The sequence below is a fragment of the Pteropus alecto genome, unplaced genomic scaffold (genome assembly GCF_000325575.1).
Source record: "Pteropus alecto unplaced genomic scaffold, ASM32557v1 scaffold20, whole genome shotgun sequence".
Classification (NCBI taxonomy): Eukaryota; Metazoa; Chordata; class Mammalia; order Chiroptera; family Pteropodidae; genus Pteropus; species Pteropus alecto.
The window spans coordinates 15385770-15404854 of NW_006436298.1; the positions used below are offsets into that span (position 1 = coordinate 15385770).

Sequence of the window (19085 nt, forward strand, 5' to 3'; positions counted from 1 at the left end):
GACTTTTCTCTTTCATTCTTTTCATCTATAGCATGGCTCTTGAAACCTCTCTGATCATCGGAATCAGCTTGGGGTCTTTCTAAAATTACAGATTCTCAGAACCAGAACCCTCAGAAAGAGAGCTCAAGTTTAGGAAGCATAGCATAACCCTCAGAAAGAGAGCTCAAGTTTAGGAAGTTAACTGGTCGAGTTTAGGAAGCATAACTCTATAACATTCTATAAAATATGTATCTAGAAATATTTTACAGTTAAGAAAAAAATATTCCAGCTCATAAACACACACATTCATTCTGTGAATAATGGATGATGGCTGGAATTGTTATCAAGATAAATAGTCACATCTTCTGTATAGCTGTAAATAAGCATGCAAACAAAAGCCAAATTTTATTGTCTCTAAGACAAGAAAATTGACTATAAGATGCACATTATTTATGTACCCCTAAGGGAAAAAAATGTTACTAATTAAGCTGACATGCCATCAAGTGTAAGATGCCTTGTGATTTCAGAGATGATAAAAACTTGCATCTTAAAACTGATGAAGTACAATAAGTTCTACTCTTGTAATCAGAGTTATAATGGTGCCTGCCAGGTTGAAAGTGAATAAAAAAAAAAAGATTAAATTCTAGGCTATTAGGAGAAGGAGTAACCCATGTTAATGACCTAGCAATACTAAGATATCTCTGTGGATCTTATATACATCTACTTCTAAGGATTTTCTGATAGCTAGAAATTCATCCTGCTGAGCTCTGAGCTCTCATGGTACCTTGGGGAGCTTGGGATAAATACGATGCCAGAACGGAGCCCTTCATCTACAGGTCTGACTTTACTACACCACACACACACACACACATGCACGTGTGCACACACAGCCCTCAGAGAGGTCACTGAGAAGAAAAGCATCGAAAGAAAACCATGCTAAAAATAATAAAAAGTAAATTCACAAGGATGAATCAGTTGTTACTGTGTATTTGGTGGGAAAATCTAATTTTGAAGGGTTTTATGTGATCATTGCTTGAACCAAAATTGTAAGAGTTGTATTTCCTCTTGGGCTACTCAACTTGGTTCCTATAGCTAAATTTAGAAATGCTTTTAATTTGTCTCATAAAAGAAAAGCCAAGATCTAAACCTAAAATTTTTGTTATTAATGGGAGAGTAGTTACTGAAAATTATGGACTAAACTTACATTCTAGCCAATGTGAAACTTTTTCTATTTTTTCTCTTTAATATTCATTATAAATAATGATACATTTAGGTTTATCTCTATCTTTTTTGTTTCAAAATTACTATATTAATTTTCCTAATTTTGTAAACATAATAGCCTTCTTCATTTATAATATTAATTTTATATATTTTAGCAGTGTCTTCTGGCTGCTCTGCTAACTCACCTTTCTTTGGTATTGAGTATATTGCTTTCCTTTATATTGTTGCCTTTCCTTAAGGTATGAACTTCTGGATTGTATGTTCATCTTTATTACTGAGAGTCCTTACTGGATTGTCTTGAAGCATCTATTTGTGTAGTTACTTTAGGAGAAAGTGGGAATTGGTGCTGCTGGTTGCACACCACACTGTTTTAAATGAGAAAGGGAGTGGGGCCAGATGGGCCACTGGGTAGTAGTTATTTTCATATTCATGATCTTGAGTGATCTCTCTTCAATCAGGGTGTCCATTTTCATTATTCTCAATTGGACACAGACTTCCTGTTTAAGTTATGTGGTCCAAGGTAGGTATACAAACAGAGCTCAACATGCATTTCTATTCCTTGTACTGAACTCCAAAAAATGATCCTATCTAATGCCCAGACCCCAACTACTTTCTTCACTTCTGTCTGTGGCTCACCATTACTGCTCCCCTGTACACATCCTGGCCCAAAATTTCTCCATTCAATTTGATTTTATCTGCTTTCCAACATTCATGAATTCATCATAGATTCTGGTCTTCTGAGTTCTATGTCTTACTTTAATAGCAGTTAGATAGCTCTGCATGTTGTATGCATAGTTTTAGAGGTGCAATGAAAGTGAGTTAAATGTCAGTTTGCTCTTTATTCACCTCTCTGCTTCATGCTGCAGGGCCCTATAATTGCTAGGTTCTCTCATCTACTTCTGGGGCAGTTTGCTAATGAGAGACAAAAGACTGGAAGATTGAAAGAGGAGGAAAGCCAGGGTATTTATCCCCTTTCTCTCTGTTTCTTTTGGTATGTCTAGCATTGGCTTCGTAGTCTCTATGGCTTCAGCACCCACTCCCTCCCTCTTTTAAGATCCCGGGCCAAGGCTAGACCTACAGTCAAATGGCCTTACCTGCAGAACTCTGTTACCAGAGCTTAGAAATAGTGGCTTCCTGCTATTGTATATCTTTTATTTCTCTATCTCCTGTTTCTCTTCTTTACATTTCCATCATGTGGTAACCAATCTCTTATATTAAATTCCTTTCATTTAAATACCTAGAATTGTTCGGCGGGTTTTGTTTTGTTTTGTTTTGATAGTTCCTGAATGACACACAGTGAAAGACTAAAGCATGTTCTAAATCCGCCGTCTTGAAATGAACATCTAGAAATGTCGATATAATATAAGAGCACGGTTTAAGTGCTATTTAAAATCATCTAGGAAACCATAAACCTATCCTCTATTTCGAGTCCAGAACTCCATAGCTACACAATTTAACAGAGCAGCTGGGACCATTCCGCTCCTCGTCCAGTGCTCCATTTTCTAGTGTACCTGCAATAGTTCCTCAGCAACGACGATCGTCATTTATCTCATACTGTTCATTTCGGTTTTTGTATTTGCAAACTTGTCTAAATACAAACTGTTTTCAACTTACACTGCATCTGCTTTTACGTTCAAAAGAATTTTGATGTCAATCCCAGGCAGAGTTTGGCAATTTGGTGAGTCATTTCGGTGCTACCATGCTCGGCATGAAAGACATTGCTTTGTTACCAGGAGCCTTTAATTATCTATATACTTTAATTGCTTTGGCAAGCACTTTACTGTGCTTAATTGTCTCTTTAACTCAAGAAATCAAAATCTTTGTATTTTCTTTGTCCAGAGAACATTTCCTCCGTGCCTTCTTCCTGTGTCACGGCAGGTGAGGAAGAGATAGTTATTAAGGTGTTACTATTATGCAAAGTCATATTTCCCCAATGCCCTTTTCCTCTCAAGAATCATCAGTAGCTTCTCCCCCGATTTATTCCTTGCTCTCAATTAAAATTTTAACTTCAAACCTTCTATTATGTATTACTTTATATAAAATGATTCATGATTACCCATTAACTAGTTCAGCATGATGTTTAACTAGAGACTTTTAAATGGCCCGACTTCTTTTTTTCTCAGAACTTTTACACTTCTGAACTAAACATAGAGCTTTAAGTCATCCACGTGATGGTTTGGTCACGGGAATTTGTCATTAAAGCAAATTTATTTTATAAAGCTGCTCTTTTATATCTGCACACATATGGTGCTATGAATTATAAACATTCATTATAATTAAATATAACAGCTAAAATTTTCAGTTTAGATCATCCTTCTCTAAATTTCAAAAACAAGTTGATTCTGAAGCTTTTGAACAACTGCTTTTGACAAAGCAGCTTCCAAACATATTTCTCCTAGAGTTTTAAGAGGTCTATTGCCGCATTGTCAAATCACTAAATTAAAACAAACAAACAAACAAACAAACAAACACCTCATTAGTTTACTCTGGTTAAAAGATTCTATAGCATTAGAACTGCTACAAGGTAAGAGAAAAAGTTTTCACTTGCCATTCTGGAACTTATAATAGATGCTTCTTCATTCTGCACAATCTCATCTACTAGCAGTTTCACCTATTGGTCTGACCAAAACAAAATAAGTCAGTGCTCTCTCGAATATTTGTTCTGATGGAAAATGATTTACTTCTAGAACAATCTAAAGCAAGGCACTGTGGAATATCAATGCCTTTATGATTAAGACCAAGGAAGTAGACAATGCAGATCACTTCTGTACTGATTTATTCACCCTTCTTCAGCTTTCCAACTGGAACTACCATTTTCAAGCAATCGCTACAAATACATGAAGAGCATATTTGGCAGGGCAAATTGGTGAGTTGTGTAAGTACTTATGCTTCAGAGAACTCTTTTATTCATGGCAAGGCTGTATTCCGGAGGGACAGCCAATGTGGACACATTTAACATCGGCTTTTAGTCCCAGCTCACTCCTTCCTGCCTGAGTTTCTGAGCCACATATGCTTTAATCATTCCAGCCCACTGATTCATTGAAAAATAAACACTGAGGTGATAATTAATTAGAAAGGCTGCATATTCGTCTCCTACAAAAAGTTAAGTGTTTCTTCCTGCCAGAAATTGGCTTTCAGGAAAGGAGGTGTGTAATGTCCTTATGTTTTGGTTTACATTGGTTCGTTTTTCATCAGATCCTCCAAGCTTTGATACCCGTGGCTTAATATTCATAACATTTTGCTTGGATTTTCAACTCATTCAAAACCCATATAACTTCTACAACCAGTTGAGACAAACCAGATGAAAGATTTTTAACCACATCCACTCACCAAACCAATTTGTTGCTGTTTTCTTAGGGTTTCTGATTCCCCCATCTGTGTGGCTTGGTTTGTGTGAGGCCGAGTGGGAAAATATTGCCTAACTAAAGGAGTGTTAATCATTTCCACTAATAGAGGGAACATTTTTATTGCTACTTTACTGATGGAATCTTTCCCTTAAGGCAAGAAAAAAATAACAAAATCCCTCCTACCTGCCTGTATCAAAAGAATTCTCATCTGTCTGGTAAATAATCATCACCTAGAAATGTTTACTGAATGCCTCCAGGGGAGTGGTACTCCTTTGGAAATAGGCATAAGGTCAGAAAAGAGTAAGCACTGAACTTGGACATAGAAGTTCTGGGTTCTAGTTCTGGTCTGCTGTTTATCAGCTGTGACCTTGGAGAAGGATAGTCATTATTTACCATGCATCTTAAATTTGCCAGGCATTTCACATTCATTTCTAAAAATGTCAATAAGGTTACAATAATTATTAACCCTCCTTTTTAAAATAAAATAAGGCACAGAGCTTCAATGATCTGCCCAAGTACTAACAACTAGCAATTTGTGAAGCCAGGAACCAGCCCTGGGTTTTATTTTTGGGACTCCAAAGCCTACTGCCGTTTCACTATGCCATGATAAGTAATTTTCCTTTCTTGAGTCTTGGTTTTGACACATTTCAGTCTGAAAAAAATAAGATGATTGGGCTAAATGTTAAAAACTCCTTTGAACTTGAATACCCTGTGATCCTATAATTGAGCCTAAGCCTTAAACTTGTAGAGATTATAGTTTGGGTTCAGTTCAGCCCAAACAATACACATATTTATAAAATAAAGTTGAATGGCATTAGGTAGGAGGTGGTATGAGATTAAGGGTCTGGTATTAATCTGCGAAAGCTTCCGGCCTAAAGGGTTTTCATCTGGTACAGGCAGGAAGATACACAATGTATGGGAGGAGGTCAACTCCAGCTTCAGAGGGTCTCTGGGAAAACACTGTGGGGACGGATTCAAAGTGAGAGACTATTCGCAGGTTTGGATGGCTGAATGACAGACTCTGGATCAAGGGACCTGTGCTGAGGAAAATGAAAATGAGTCCTTCATTCAGTATTCTTTCTTCCATAGGAATTCAATAAACATTATTGATTGACTGGCTGACGTGAAGTGAACTGCAGAATTGCTTTGAAGCCCATAGTTACAAGCTATAATTGAGAAACTGTCAAGAGATTCAAATTCATGGAAAACCATGAAAGAATAATGTTTCTATGTTTCAGAGCTTGCCAAAATATAAAGTTTCCTTTCTGCTGTTAATTTCCTCCCTCTTAAAATTCATTTTTTTTTTAAACTTTTCCATCAAGGAGAAGTCTATTTTGTAACTATGCATAATTAATGTTTAGCATCTTTCTTTTCAGAATCTTCAAAATGTTAACAAATGTTGACAATTGTAACTTTTCTAGTATCTTAGGTGGAAGGGGGCACTAGTAAATATTGCTCTATTTTTTTCTCTAGTAAACAGGAACACTGTTTAAAAAAAGAATTCTAATAGCCACTGGATCACTAGCTACAAGGTAACTATCAATAAATGCAGGCTGGGTACAAGAGCAGAATTCTGTACAGTGAGTTCTTCCTGTTCTTTTCCTCTAACACAGTATTAATTATCTGCTCTTAAGAGTGGCTTGGGAGATGCAATCTTTGAGCTTATAAAAACAATCACGTCTATTCTATTCCTGGCACCTTTATGCTAGACATTTTGCGTACATTATCTTTAATCTTCAAAGCAATTCTTTAAGATAGAGATTTCAGGATGGAGTGACTCAGTGACACTGGTCTGTTTGACCTCAATCCCTTGCTACTTCCACTGTGCACCTTACAAAAGACATGTATGGACCAACAAGTGGCTGTGCTTATCCTTTAACAAATGTCATTGATATGATCTTTGATCATCATTCAGAATATCTTTAGATAATCTTTTATAGAATCACTTGAAATGTGCCATAAAGCACAGCCACTCCAAAATATTTCCTTCACCTAGGTCTAGAAAGAAATGCTCAGTTTTGAAATTAATGGATGAAACTGTAAAGAAGAGAACTAGATGTGAAGAGATGTTTACCAGAAAGTTAAACTTACTTTTTAAATGAATCTCTTTGTTAAGATACAAAGGCAAATCTCGGGATGGGTGAGATGATTTTACATTAATAATTAATAATTGCCTTACAAATGGGGCACAGTGTGTAGATATTAAGTTGCTCTAGGTGAATTCCATTTCTTTCAAAGATAAACAATGACATCAGCACTAAGAAAATCAAATCCATTTGCATTTAAACACACGTGTCTATGTGCACATAAATGGGTACATATAGTATATTACATTGTTTTATTTGACAATTTTTTAATTAATAAATTCGTTCGCAATTTGACTTTGGAAGGAAAACCCAGTGATTGATAATCAAGGTTATCAAGGTTAAGTAGATGAAAATACTAGTTTACTCTTCTCAAAGGATCCATATAATACAAATAATAATAAATTTACAAAGTGAATTTGTCAGTTAACTCATCTTAAGTGAAGTAGCAAAAGGTCTCAGAAATCATAATAATGTATGTGTTCATTTCACTTTTTATTGAAGGAAAATTATAAATGCCATGGGAAGGTAAGCAGCAACCAAAACTAAGAAAATAGAAAGTAAATTTCATCCCGTGAGGAAATTATGAGAACATGGAGAACAATCTTCTTGATTTGATTTTGATTCCATTGCAATTCATTATATATCTTCACACTCTGAATCTGTGAGTCTCTGTGGAAGCTGTTTCCTGTTCTTAACTCAGAAGTTAGGTGCAAATACTAGGAATGAGACAGAGGTAAACAGATGTGGTTAGCACATGAGCTCAGGGCTAAATCCCAAGCTGAAAGTTTTCAAGTCAAAACAAGTGTGTAAACTAAGAAATATTTCTTCGTATGCACCACCAATCTGAGGCACTAAAAAGCCTCAGCTGCAAAACTGTAGGGTTCGGTGTGCGGATACAGTAGTAGGGTAGCTTTAGCCAGCCACTAGCATTTGGATCAATAACCACACCAAAAATAGTCTCTCTAAAAGCAATCAAAAGGCTTCTCATTGTTTACAATACATATTTTTTTGTATTCATTCACTTACTCCTGCCATTAAGATAACCTTTGGTTCGAAGTAGAAAACAGCCATTATTTTATTTATGTCACCATGATCAACATATTGTCCTTTTTCTATAGTACTGCTAATGATCTTTGAATGTTTCTTTTCTTTACAAATTATTGAATGAAGAGAAAGATTTTAAATTTCTAGAGATGTACATGAACTCTTTTTAAGTCCTTTCCTATGTAATTCTTCCTTTTTCTTGATTTTTTAAAACATAGACACAAAATTAAGACTCAAGAGAATTTTTTTCAAATTCCAAAATTTAGTTAAATAATCTTACCCATGATATACAGTAATTAAATATCATTTTAGAGCCATTTCCCCCCAGACGGTTGACAGTACAAGTGGGAGGCTTTGAAATTTACTGGCACATTGAACACTTAATGCTTTCAGCCTTTCCTTTCAGAGAAAGAACATACCCATTAAAATGTTTCACTGTTGTTTTATTAACGAACCTAGCAATAAAAATTATTATTTTAATACCAGAGATGTAGCTACATACTTTGACCTATTGGCTCATTATTCTGAAAACTTTTAACATATATTTTCCTCAAGTTTTAAACTGTATTGTAACAAACAGGCATGCTTAGTCATTACAATGGACAATCTTTGGAAGATGGACCACATTCACTGAAGTAACTGTTATAAGCATCTGATATCTGAATTATCATTAGTCTCCATCAGTTGCATCATCTCTTATTGCAAAGTAAAAACCAAACCTTCATTTTATGATACTGGATTAGGTATCACACAATCAACCCTAATAAACATGATCTCTTCCAGCTATAAGCTTCAAAAATAAAAATGATATCTTCTTATCACTAAATATGTTAATTCTATCAATGTAATTTAAGTCCTGATTTCTTTTTTTTTAATTTTTAATTTTTTTTATTTTTTAGGCGAGGCAAGCCTTAGTTGACCTCACAGATTGCAAGGACCTTGTCAGCTTACAATTCTTATTTTTTTTTTATTTTTTTATTTTTTACACCTACAGCACCTGGTCTTCCTAGGTGGTCTCCCATCCAAGGACTAACCAGGCCCAACCCTGCTTAGCTTCCAAGAACAGATGGGATCAGGCTTGTTCAGGGTGGCATGGCCGTAGTAAGTCCTGATTTCTAACCTGCCTTAGTATAAAACAACAACAAAAATTGTGTAGAGCAGAATTCCTTCCAGGGAGGGCATAGAAATTTTTTAGAAAAAAATTCATAGATATTTGGAGTTAAAAGCGCAAGTAGGACTGTTCTTTAAGTGGATCTACAAGACAAAGTGGAAGAATTTCCTGGTTAATAGAAGGGAGTGTAAAGGAAGATGGAAGGAGGGGAGAAAAAAGAAACAACATAAAGTTGCCACTCTACAGTGAGACTCCATTTCCTTAACACTTCCAATAATATTACAGAACCCCAACCTACTTCAGTTTGTGTAGATTAATTAATAAACTTACTCACTTGTTTACTTAGTTATTAAAATAGGTGACGAGAGCAGCTGGGATAGCAGGCTTTAACAGAGACAAGGAGTGGACGGAAGACAGAGGAAGTAAGCTTTAAATTATAGCAGCTTTGAGTCACATTTTACTAATACATCCAGGGGAAAGAAATCTCCAAATGGAGTGTTTTTTCCAGACACAGTAAGATTATCAAGCACAAAAGTCTCATATATGGAAATTTGTCTCCTGAAGGACAATATTCATTGCTGTCAGCCTTAGATGAAAAGTTTTATATTAATCTTTTTTATGGAATATTTTTATATCATATGGACTTACCTTTTATGCTTATAATTCTGAATATTCTTCATTTAGATCACAGCTGAGTTGGTTATGGTAATAGAAATATTCCAAGTGTCTTTTTATGCACGGGTTTCAGAGTAATGTAGAGCTCTAAAAATGTTCAAAATATGTTAGGAATTACATATTTTCAAGGTAAGAAGATGAAGTAAATTATGTTACCATGTGTCAGTCCCATTTTAGCTGATAAATAGAAGTACTTGCCACTCTTTTTTGATTCGTATGGGTCCATTTTTTTTTTTTTTTTGAATTATGCACATTATTCAGGGTAATCAGGAACATTTCTTTGGTGTAAACAATGACTGCCCTGCTATTAAAAAAATTGGGGAAAACATTGGAGAGTAGTTGGCATGAGAGATGGAACTTAAAGGTAATCAGGAACGTTTCTTTGGTGTAAACAATGACTGCCCTGCTATTAAAAAAATTGGGGAAAACATTGGAGAGTAGTTGGCATGAGAGATGGAACTTAAAATACAGGACTGTAATAGGCAGAAATGAGAGGAGACCATTTCAGAAAGAGGGAAGACATGGAGACAAGAAATCAGAGTGTATCTGGGGAAGAGCTTATAGTCCCATTCATCTGGAGGGTGAGATAGAGGCATCAGCCTGAGGAACCAACTCTTGGCACACGTATTGATGTTCTCATGATGGAACAGAGGTCAGGCTCCTTCAACGAGCTTTTTACGCAGCAGAGTTGACAAGTGGAAACCAGAAAGTGAGAAGTTTGAGGGTGCCAAGTGTTGACTACAGCTGGCAAATGAGTGTGACTGAGACCAAAATTATTAACATATGATTGTTGCCAGTCTTCCCCATCCACTTACAGTCTCAAGAAAAGTCTGAATTTTCTGTATCATTTCTTCTCTTAATCCACCTGCCTAGAAGGGCCCTGCCTTTTCTATTTTCTTGGTTCTCACAATCAAGAATAGAAAATAGACCCCAAAAACTACAAAATAAGAGAGGCAGAAGAAGGCTTGTGTTATTGTTGTTGGAATGAAATGCAAGGCAACAACCTTCAAAAAAAAGAAAAAAAGAAAAAAGAAAACAATACACAAGCTGGAAACAGCTTGCTTTCTTTTTTAAAAATTTCAAAACAAAGTTAGAAAATCAGAACCAGAAGTTTAAGAAACATTCTCTGCAGGGGGTAGCTCAGCACCATTGTAATTAGGACATAAATATAATTTATATTTGTTGGTTAGTGGGATCAGGGCTATTATGGTAGGCATAAATGACAGACTGTGGAGATTCTGCTTAATTAGACAAGAACTAGAGAGACCTGGAGGTCTCCTGAACAAGGCAGTGATGTGATTAGTATTCTTCTTTAGGAATAATCATCTAATAGCTTATCCATATAAGTGAGAAAAGAAAAAAAATAAAGAAGACAAGCGAAATCTGGTAGGAGACTTTGAAACATGCCTGGCGAAAGGTAATAGAGAGGTGTACTCAAAGGGGAGAATGAGGCTAGAAAAGATGGCATGGTATCTGGAAAGCAAAATCGATGGAATCATTATGAGAGGCAAAAGAAAAGAGTTGACGATTTGATGTTCGAGGCCTCAGGAACTGAAGAAATGGATGTGTCAATAACAGAAGTGAGGATCCTGGAAGAAAAAGCTAGCTTCGAGGTAGAAATAAATAGCTTAATTTTACATGAGTCAGTTTTGATGTACAGGTAGAACACCTGGGTGAGGATGCCCAGTGGACAACTGGAAATGCAAGCTCCAAGAGGAAAGGCCTGTGTCTGTCTCGCTCACTTTTCACCATGTTTTGTCTCCGAAGGCCAGCATATAATAAGTGATTAATAAACACTGCTGAATGAATGTAAGTTTGTTCAATACTCTGAGTTTTTATGATACACTATTATAATTGTTTCACGCTTGCTTCTTTTTATTTATACATTCTGAGTTTTTCATATACATCTTAGATTTCCATTTCTGAGTGTCTGGTCTATCTTAAGCCCTCAATACATGTTCGTTGAATTAATAAGTGAATATATGTTCTTTTAGTTTATATACAACTCTATTCACGATTCTCATCTTCTGTATATTCAAGTAAGATAGAACTTACTAAATATCTTATTAACATTATTAGATAAATATACATGTCCATAGAACTTACTTTAAAGAAAGAGTGATGGCAGTAACTCATAGGTTTTCCCATTGCTTTGGGAATATAACTAAAGATATTTCACATTTGGTTATTCTGTTTGGCTAATAGCCTATCTGCAGCTGTCAGAAATTATATCTCCTTTAAACTACAAAGAGCCTGAAAAAGACCTTTGGGGAAAAAAAACTTGTTTAAAAGGTAAATATTTTTAAATTTTATGAATGACTGGAGCTTTTTTATATTCAGCAGTGATATATGACTCATTTTTGTCCCCAGCACAAACTTTTAGGGCAAGTCCAGAATGCTCTCAAGCCATCCATGATGCAAACACTTTTGAGGTCCTCTTTCTAGTGGGTAAAGGGCTTCATAAGGAACATGGTGTTTTTTCTTGGGGCAAACTTCACATTTCGTATTCTAGGTCTAAATGATTTGACAATACATGAGCTTTTTATACAACATATTTACGCTGAAAAGGTTTCTAGTCATTATGATCATTCACTGGAGATGTTCCTCAAAAGCATGGCAAAAAAGTAAAATATAAAATTCAAACTTTTAGTCTGTAGTGATTTTTACCGCTTGCACTGAGATGGCTTCATGAAAGTTAAAATGTTTTTTAAAGGCAAAACTTGAAGACATCTGGTGTTGAGTTCAGAAATTAGAACCAGATATGCTTCCTTATCCATATTTCAGTTCACATGATTAGCCTGCCAGAATGATAAAAGGGAAAAGGTTTACTGATTTAATTTTTGTTTTGTTTTTAAAGAAATAACAGAAATATTTAAATGCTCAATGTAATTACAGGTCATTTTTTAAGTATACAGACCATTCCTGAATATACGTGATGAAATATCAGAATTAATATAAATTCTAGATATAGTTAGCATTATTATAGGATTCTCTAAGGGTTTCCTAAGTAACAACAGTCAAGCAGTATAAAGGGCTCAGATTGCATTTCAAACCAGTTTTCCAAATAATTTATGGTGTATGAGTTCCTGAACAAAAACTGAGAGAGCAAATCACTGTTTGATTCAGCCATGCTACAAGCATTAGTACACATCCCATTCAGAATGCCATCATAAAAGAGCAAATAGAATTTCTGTTTTCTAAAACTTCAACAATGATTCATGTTATGAAAGGAATAAAGATATACATAGAAACTCTTGAAAAGGTGATTAATAGAATTCTAAGTTGGTATTTACAGTTTACCAAGTACTGTAGAGCCTATTTCATTTTACACTTATAATAAATTTGAAGTAAACCAAATACATATTGTTATTTTCATTTAACAAATGATAAAATCAAAATCTGCAAATATAGTATGTTACATAGCTACTTTCACAGAGCCAATAAGTACTAAAACCTAGAATTTCCATATCATACATCAAAGCTTTTTCCATTATTTCATGCTATCTTTCTGCAAGATGAAAATACAACAAAATATGTCCCTAATTGATTGGTATTTGGAAACTATAGTTTAACTTCACTCAATCCTAGAAAAATCTACCTAAGGAAACATTAGTATCAAAAAACAAACATTAACATTGCACTTGGCATATCTGTTTAGTAAGGAATCCATTAGATCTGGAACTTATTATTTTGACAGAATATCTTTATTAATGAATTTTTCTAGTTGACTTCGTAAATACAATTATATTTTCTACTTTGTCAATTGTTTTACATGTAAGTTTCTACATAATCTTTCCATTTCAAACTAGTCTACAGTCCTAAAAATATGGACTTTGTTCATTCAAGTGTAGAAAGATAATAAAATTATCTAATGCACATATTACATTAATAAGATTTATTTTCCTTTTATTGAGGGGGGATGAGAAGGCATCTTTAAAAATCTGCTCTATATCTTACAAATGAGAAAATTGAAGTAGAATGTTTCTCTTTTTTAAAAAAAATAGGGTTTTTTGGTGGCATAGCCCTTTGGCTATTCTGCTGTGGTCAGTTCCAAGTACTAGATTATCGAGTTTCTCAAAATGAGCATGAACCTTGAAACATTTTTCCTTTTTCTTAATCCTTTCATAGTTAATGGATAACCAATCCTGTCTCTTTATGTAAGATTAATAACCACAACAATAATAGATGTCTCTCATTATTATAATTTAGTATTTCCAGATGTGGAAAAGCAGAAGAAGGAATGAGAAAATCACATAATCATGATAATGCATACTTTTTAAATACTTTATAGTATATACAAATAGACTTGCCCCTCAAAACCTATGACAGTGTATTCTCGTGCTAAAGAAATAGAAATAGGGGCTCAGAGAAGGTAAATAAGGAATACAAGGTTCTATGGTCAGTGAATGGCAGAGTTGGATTAAGAATCCAGGCATCTCTGTTCTACTGCTGATTTGCAGGGGATTCTCTCCATCAGATTCTCTAATTCAAGGCCGCATTCACTTTGAATAGCCAAATGAGACAAGTGTGGACCAGTCTAAAATTCAGGAGCTCTAAATGCCTGTTTCTACCCCATTTGGCCTAATTTAATACTCTGAAGCAAATGACATAGGTAAGGGCATGGGCTCTAAGGGCATCCAGACCTGGCTTTACATCCCCATTCTTCCAATTACTAGCTCAATGAGCTTCACAAGTTCGTTTCTCCAAGGCTCAGTTTTCTCATCTGTAAAATGAGGATGTAAAATCCTTGAACCCAGATGTGCATAAAGCATTTCTTTGAACTTCGTAAATAATATATTTTACATAGCTATGTGACTCCATTTTTTTGTATCTCTAGGTTTTTAATCTCTTAATAAATAAATCGAAATTTACTAAATGGTTTTACTGCATTCCATTATAAATTTTCTTGATCGACAAATAGAATAGCACCATAATTATAAATGGGGTAGAAAGGCATTTTTTTGTGAAAATATTTGCCATTATTCAAAAGGAATGAGAATCAATGTTAGCTTTCAAACCTTAATCAACATGAATTTATGTCTCTAAAATCAGTATCAGTTTGATATTGATTCCTAAAGGCTAAATGATTCCTTTTCATTTATGGGTTGAATTCATTTCCTCGAGTGCATCTCAATGACTAAATCAGGATCATGTTTGATGAAATAATCATAGTTAACAATGAATACCCTGTTTTTTCCTTGTCTCCTCTTAATTTTACTATAATCCCCAAAATCTAGGATTGAAATACAGCAGTAAAAAATGTAAAGGTGAGAAATTCAATTATAATTCCAATAGATGCATTAGAAGACAACCCAGAATCTTTATACAAATATTAAGTGGTGATAACGTCATTAACATACTCATGTTGATAAATTCAGAACATTTTTGTATCTATTATTCAGCAAGCTCTCACTCACAAGTAACAGGAAACTCAAAATGAATTAAACATTAAGGAAGTTATTGGCTAGCATCACTGAGAAGTCAGAGGTGAGGTGAACTTCAGAGGAAGCATTATCCAATGATTCTGGTTAGGCTCCCCTACAGTTTCCTCAGCTCTGCTCCTCAGGATCACTTAGCAAGAGAAGAAAAAAATTAATTTTCAGAACTCTCTCATAAAAGAGAGAAAACTTCTGAATTCCTCAGCAAACACCTCCTCAAATGCCTTTGGTTAAAACTGGGTTGCAGGATCATTTGTGTACCAATGTTTGAGGCAGTAAAGCAGTGGAATAATGGCCCACCCAACGTCAGTTTCCCCTGTGGTATTTGGCTGCATTAAAAAAAAAAAAAAAAGCAGTGATGAATAACATAAAATAGGAGTTCTTTGAGAAGGAAAAAGTAAAGAACAAGTACTTTTGTGTGGGCAACTATCAGTGTCCTCTACCTCTTCCAATATCTACCCATTCATTTGTCTAAGCGGTATTAACTGATTAATTTAGATCCTGAAACACAAATACTCCTGATATGTCCTCGGAAGAAAAGTACAAATGTTTTAAGTATTAAATAAATTGGCTTGAACTATGAAATTTTTATACTGCTGGCAAGCAACCATGTCACAAGGCATGGACAAGATTAAACTTTAAGTTTAATGGCTGGGATAAGTCCAAGTACAGGAAAATAAGCCTCTGCAAATATATTTCAGGCACATAAATGGTACATATTCCCTCTTTAAAATGTAAACTAGAAGATTTCATGCAAACTACCATTAAAGAAGAAAAATGCATTTTCTCACAGAAAGCACTCAGTTTTAAATAAGCATGCAGAAATAGGACAGTATTAAGATCCCTATATTGCCAGATACTACTATGACCCACAGGTTAATTTTAGCCATGATCTCTCCAGAACTCAACAACAAAAAATAGATTTTACATACAAGAAGATTTATATATGGCTAATAATGTTTTACATACAAGAAGATTTATATATGGCTAATAATGTTTTTAGATTTTACATACAAGAAGATTTATATGTGGCTAATAATGTTTAACACAAGTTTAGAAAATGAAAAAAATGAGAATTTTCAGAGCTCTAATGAAGCCAAGAAAAAAACTCAAACTTTCTGGAAAAAGCATTTTGGACATTAATGACTACATGGAAGTAGGCAACATTTCTTTCTTTCTTTCTTTCTTTTTTTTCTTTCTTTTCTTTCTTTTCTTTCTTTCTTTCTTTCTTTCTTTCTTTCTTTTTTTTTTTTTTTTTCTTTCTTTCTTTCTTTCTTTCTTTCTTTCTTTATATTTAGATTTTTTTTTATTCACAGTCTTATAATTATTCTTAAAGAACTTCCAACGCTTTACCCCAAAGAAGCAATTGGGCTTTTCTCCATAACTAACAAGTTTGAAAAATAGTTAATTGTTTATATTAATTGATTATTTAAGTATTTATAGAACAGGTACTATAGACCCAGAAAAAATTTTAATGCATATTTCTGCCCTCAAATAATTTAAAATCTCTTTGAGAATTTTAAATTTCTCAATCCAAAAATATAAGAAACAATAAACTACTAAATTGTGAACCAGGGCATATAGATATAGAAAAGACCACACAAGGAAAATCGTGTGCTTTAAAGAAGTTACAAAGCCTTACCATCGTACTAACATCTATTGAATACACATCATGTACCAGACATGTTTAATAATATACTATTTAATCTCATAACAACTCTATAAATTTTAATTATTATCATCAAGAGTTTACAGACAAAGTAATTGAAGCTTAAAGATTAACTTGTCCAAAGTTGAAAAGTTAGTAAAAAGTAGGATTAGGAATTGAACCCATATTGTAAAATCCTACAGTGTAGTTGCTTAGCTACGAAGGTATTCTGCCTCCATGGAAGAAGACAAACTTGATGAGCCCTTTGCAGACCTATTAGTCCTTCTTAATCAAGAAAGACAAAGAAGGTTATTTTAGGAAGGAGAATCGGCATGAATGAAGGTCTTGTTATTAGAGTTTCCATGGTTTATTAGCACCATTAGAAGAAACTTCCCAGACAGATCTAAAGTTTGGACAAAGGATAAAAAAAAGATACAACAAATTCAGTGGAGTTGGTTATAGAGATTAATAAAGGCAAGGAAGAGTTTTCCAAAAACAATTTCTCAATATAAAACAACCATTCAAACTCTTTCATCTCCTCTCTTTCTCATCCTCAGCCCATCTTCAAACTCCAAAAGACCTGACTGAAATGACTCACCGGAGACCACCCAACATCTTTCAGACATTTAAATTAAACTCAAAAGCATAGAAGTGTTCTTAATAGCTCAAAGGTTAATACTTTTCAAATCCTGGGTCAGACTACCTAAGGGGAGAAAGCAAGAGACATTCTGGTGACCTGGAAATCCCACAGGCTCCCAGGTGACCTCCCCGGGCTGCTCTTCTGCATTCCACACATTTTGCAGTCTGCAGTTGCTTTGGTTGCTTTGTCAGTTCGAAATGGAATGCAGGTTCACACCATGTCAGAGCTGAAGTTCTTTTCCTAAACTGAAATGGAAATAATTCCAAAACCGAAATAGAGTATACATATGTGTTTATAAATATGTAGATAATAACTGAGAGAAAACATTAAAACTAATTATTGTGGTTACCTCTGGGACAGATAGCTGAGTAGCTGGGGGGACATTCAAAGAGAGGGGGCTTACTTGTCCTCACCAACTCCTGGACATTTTCAATTTAGAAGGCTATACATGTATTACTATGTATTCAAAAACATGTACATTGCAAGTGAATTAACTTTCTGGTGACCTTTTTCCTGTCTTGTTGTATATTCAAAGCATAATTGCCAGATGAATCTTCCCAAAAGTACAGTTCCCATCACATCCTCTCCCTAGTCCAAAACCTTCAGTGCTTTGCCCATCACTAACAACAACTAATTTACAAGGTTCACGAAAATTGATTTACCAATGTAATTTATGTTACACGCCACATTTTGAAGTAGGTTATGCTTCATATGACAAGTAGTGCAATGGCACATAATGAATTTAAAAGATTTGTTAGGGTTATACAGCTGGCTGCTAGTACTGCTGAGACGAGTCTGAAATACTTGGCACTTCCTATGAGATCATGCTGTCTCTCGCAAGTAGCTTATTGAGTTAAATCAAAACTCCTCGGCCTACCATTGATTTCAACCTTCCTCAGAAGTTTTCTTATGTAAATCCTCAACACCCATCCTTTGTTCCAGGTAAATTATTTAAACACTGGTTCCTCAAATATCTCTCACTTTACTATCACTGTACCTTTTCTCATGTTCTTCCTTCCCCCTTAGAAAGTCTCCCCACTTCATTTATCACTTATGAAAACCTTCCACAGTTAATCAGAAATGCAACTTGCCCTGATGTGCCCAGTGTTTCAATTTTTCCCTTCCCAGTATTTTATTTGTACCACTCATAAAAACTGCATATTAGTCTTAAATTATAGTCACATTGGTGTTTGTCTTCACTTGGGTACAAAACTGTAAACTTTGAAAACAAAGATTATGTTTTCCATGTCCATATTTTTCAGATATCTAGCAAACTACTTTTCGTTTATTAAGGGCTCAAAAATATTTATTGAATTTAGTTTAAGAATTGATTTCTGGGACACGAGGGATGCATTGTAAGGTGAAGTGAACTTGGGAAAGAATCCAGAAACTCATTTTACAACAGAGATCACAAAACGATAGTTTGTAACACCCTCTGAAAGACAGATGTATTTTGTTAGACAGCACAGGGTTCGTTTCTTTGGGGGTTTTGTTTTTTAATTTGAATTTTTCGCCAGCATTTCCAAAGAGCTCATGTAAAAATATGAATTTCTAGCTTTTCTTGAAAATGAGAAAATCTCGCAACTCTGAGACTGTCCAACCATGGGAAAAAATGGGCTAGAGTTGGTAATACCTGCTCGTTTTCAATAAAATTGTGTGCCACAGCTCACCACTTATGGTTTTCTTACACCTGCCTGGTTATACTGACTTGTAATACCTGTTGGGTGCTGTATATTTACATTTGTAATTCCTAGTAGAAATGTAGATCCTTTTTTCTTCAGCAAAAAGTCCCTAAAACTTGTTACCTCTACCCAGTATTCTACATCTATTTTAACAATGGCCTGGTGAAAGCAATTTGGTCGATCATCTTTGAAAGAGTAACCCACCCTCTTCAT

At 34.7% G+C, this 19085-nt stretch overlaps 1 protein-coding gene and 1 pseudogene across 1 annotated transcript in view; both read right to left on the reverse strand.

Annotated features, from left to right (window-relative positions):
- Positions 1-7107: 7107 nt before the first annotated feature.
- Positions 7108-19085, reverse strand: part of TMEM167A (transmembrane protein 167A) — a 61349-nt gene continuing 49371 nt past the window's right edge. The window contains exons 5-6 of the transcript XR_001517027.2: positions 9438-9551; positions 7108-7350 (exon numbers count right to left, since the gene is read on the reverse strand). The gene's annotated coding sequence lies outside the window, so the exon portion shown is untranslated. The remainder of the gene's footprint in view (positions 7351-9437; positions 9552-19085) is intronic.
- On the reverse strand, positions 8664-8782 carry LOC112480707 (annotated as a pseudogene).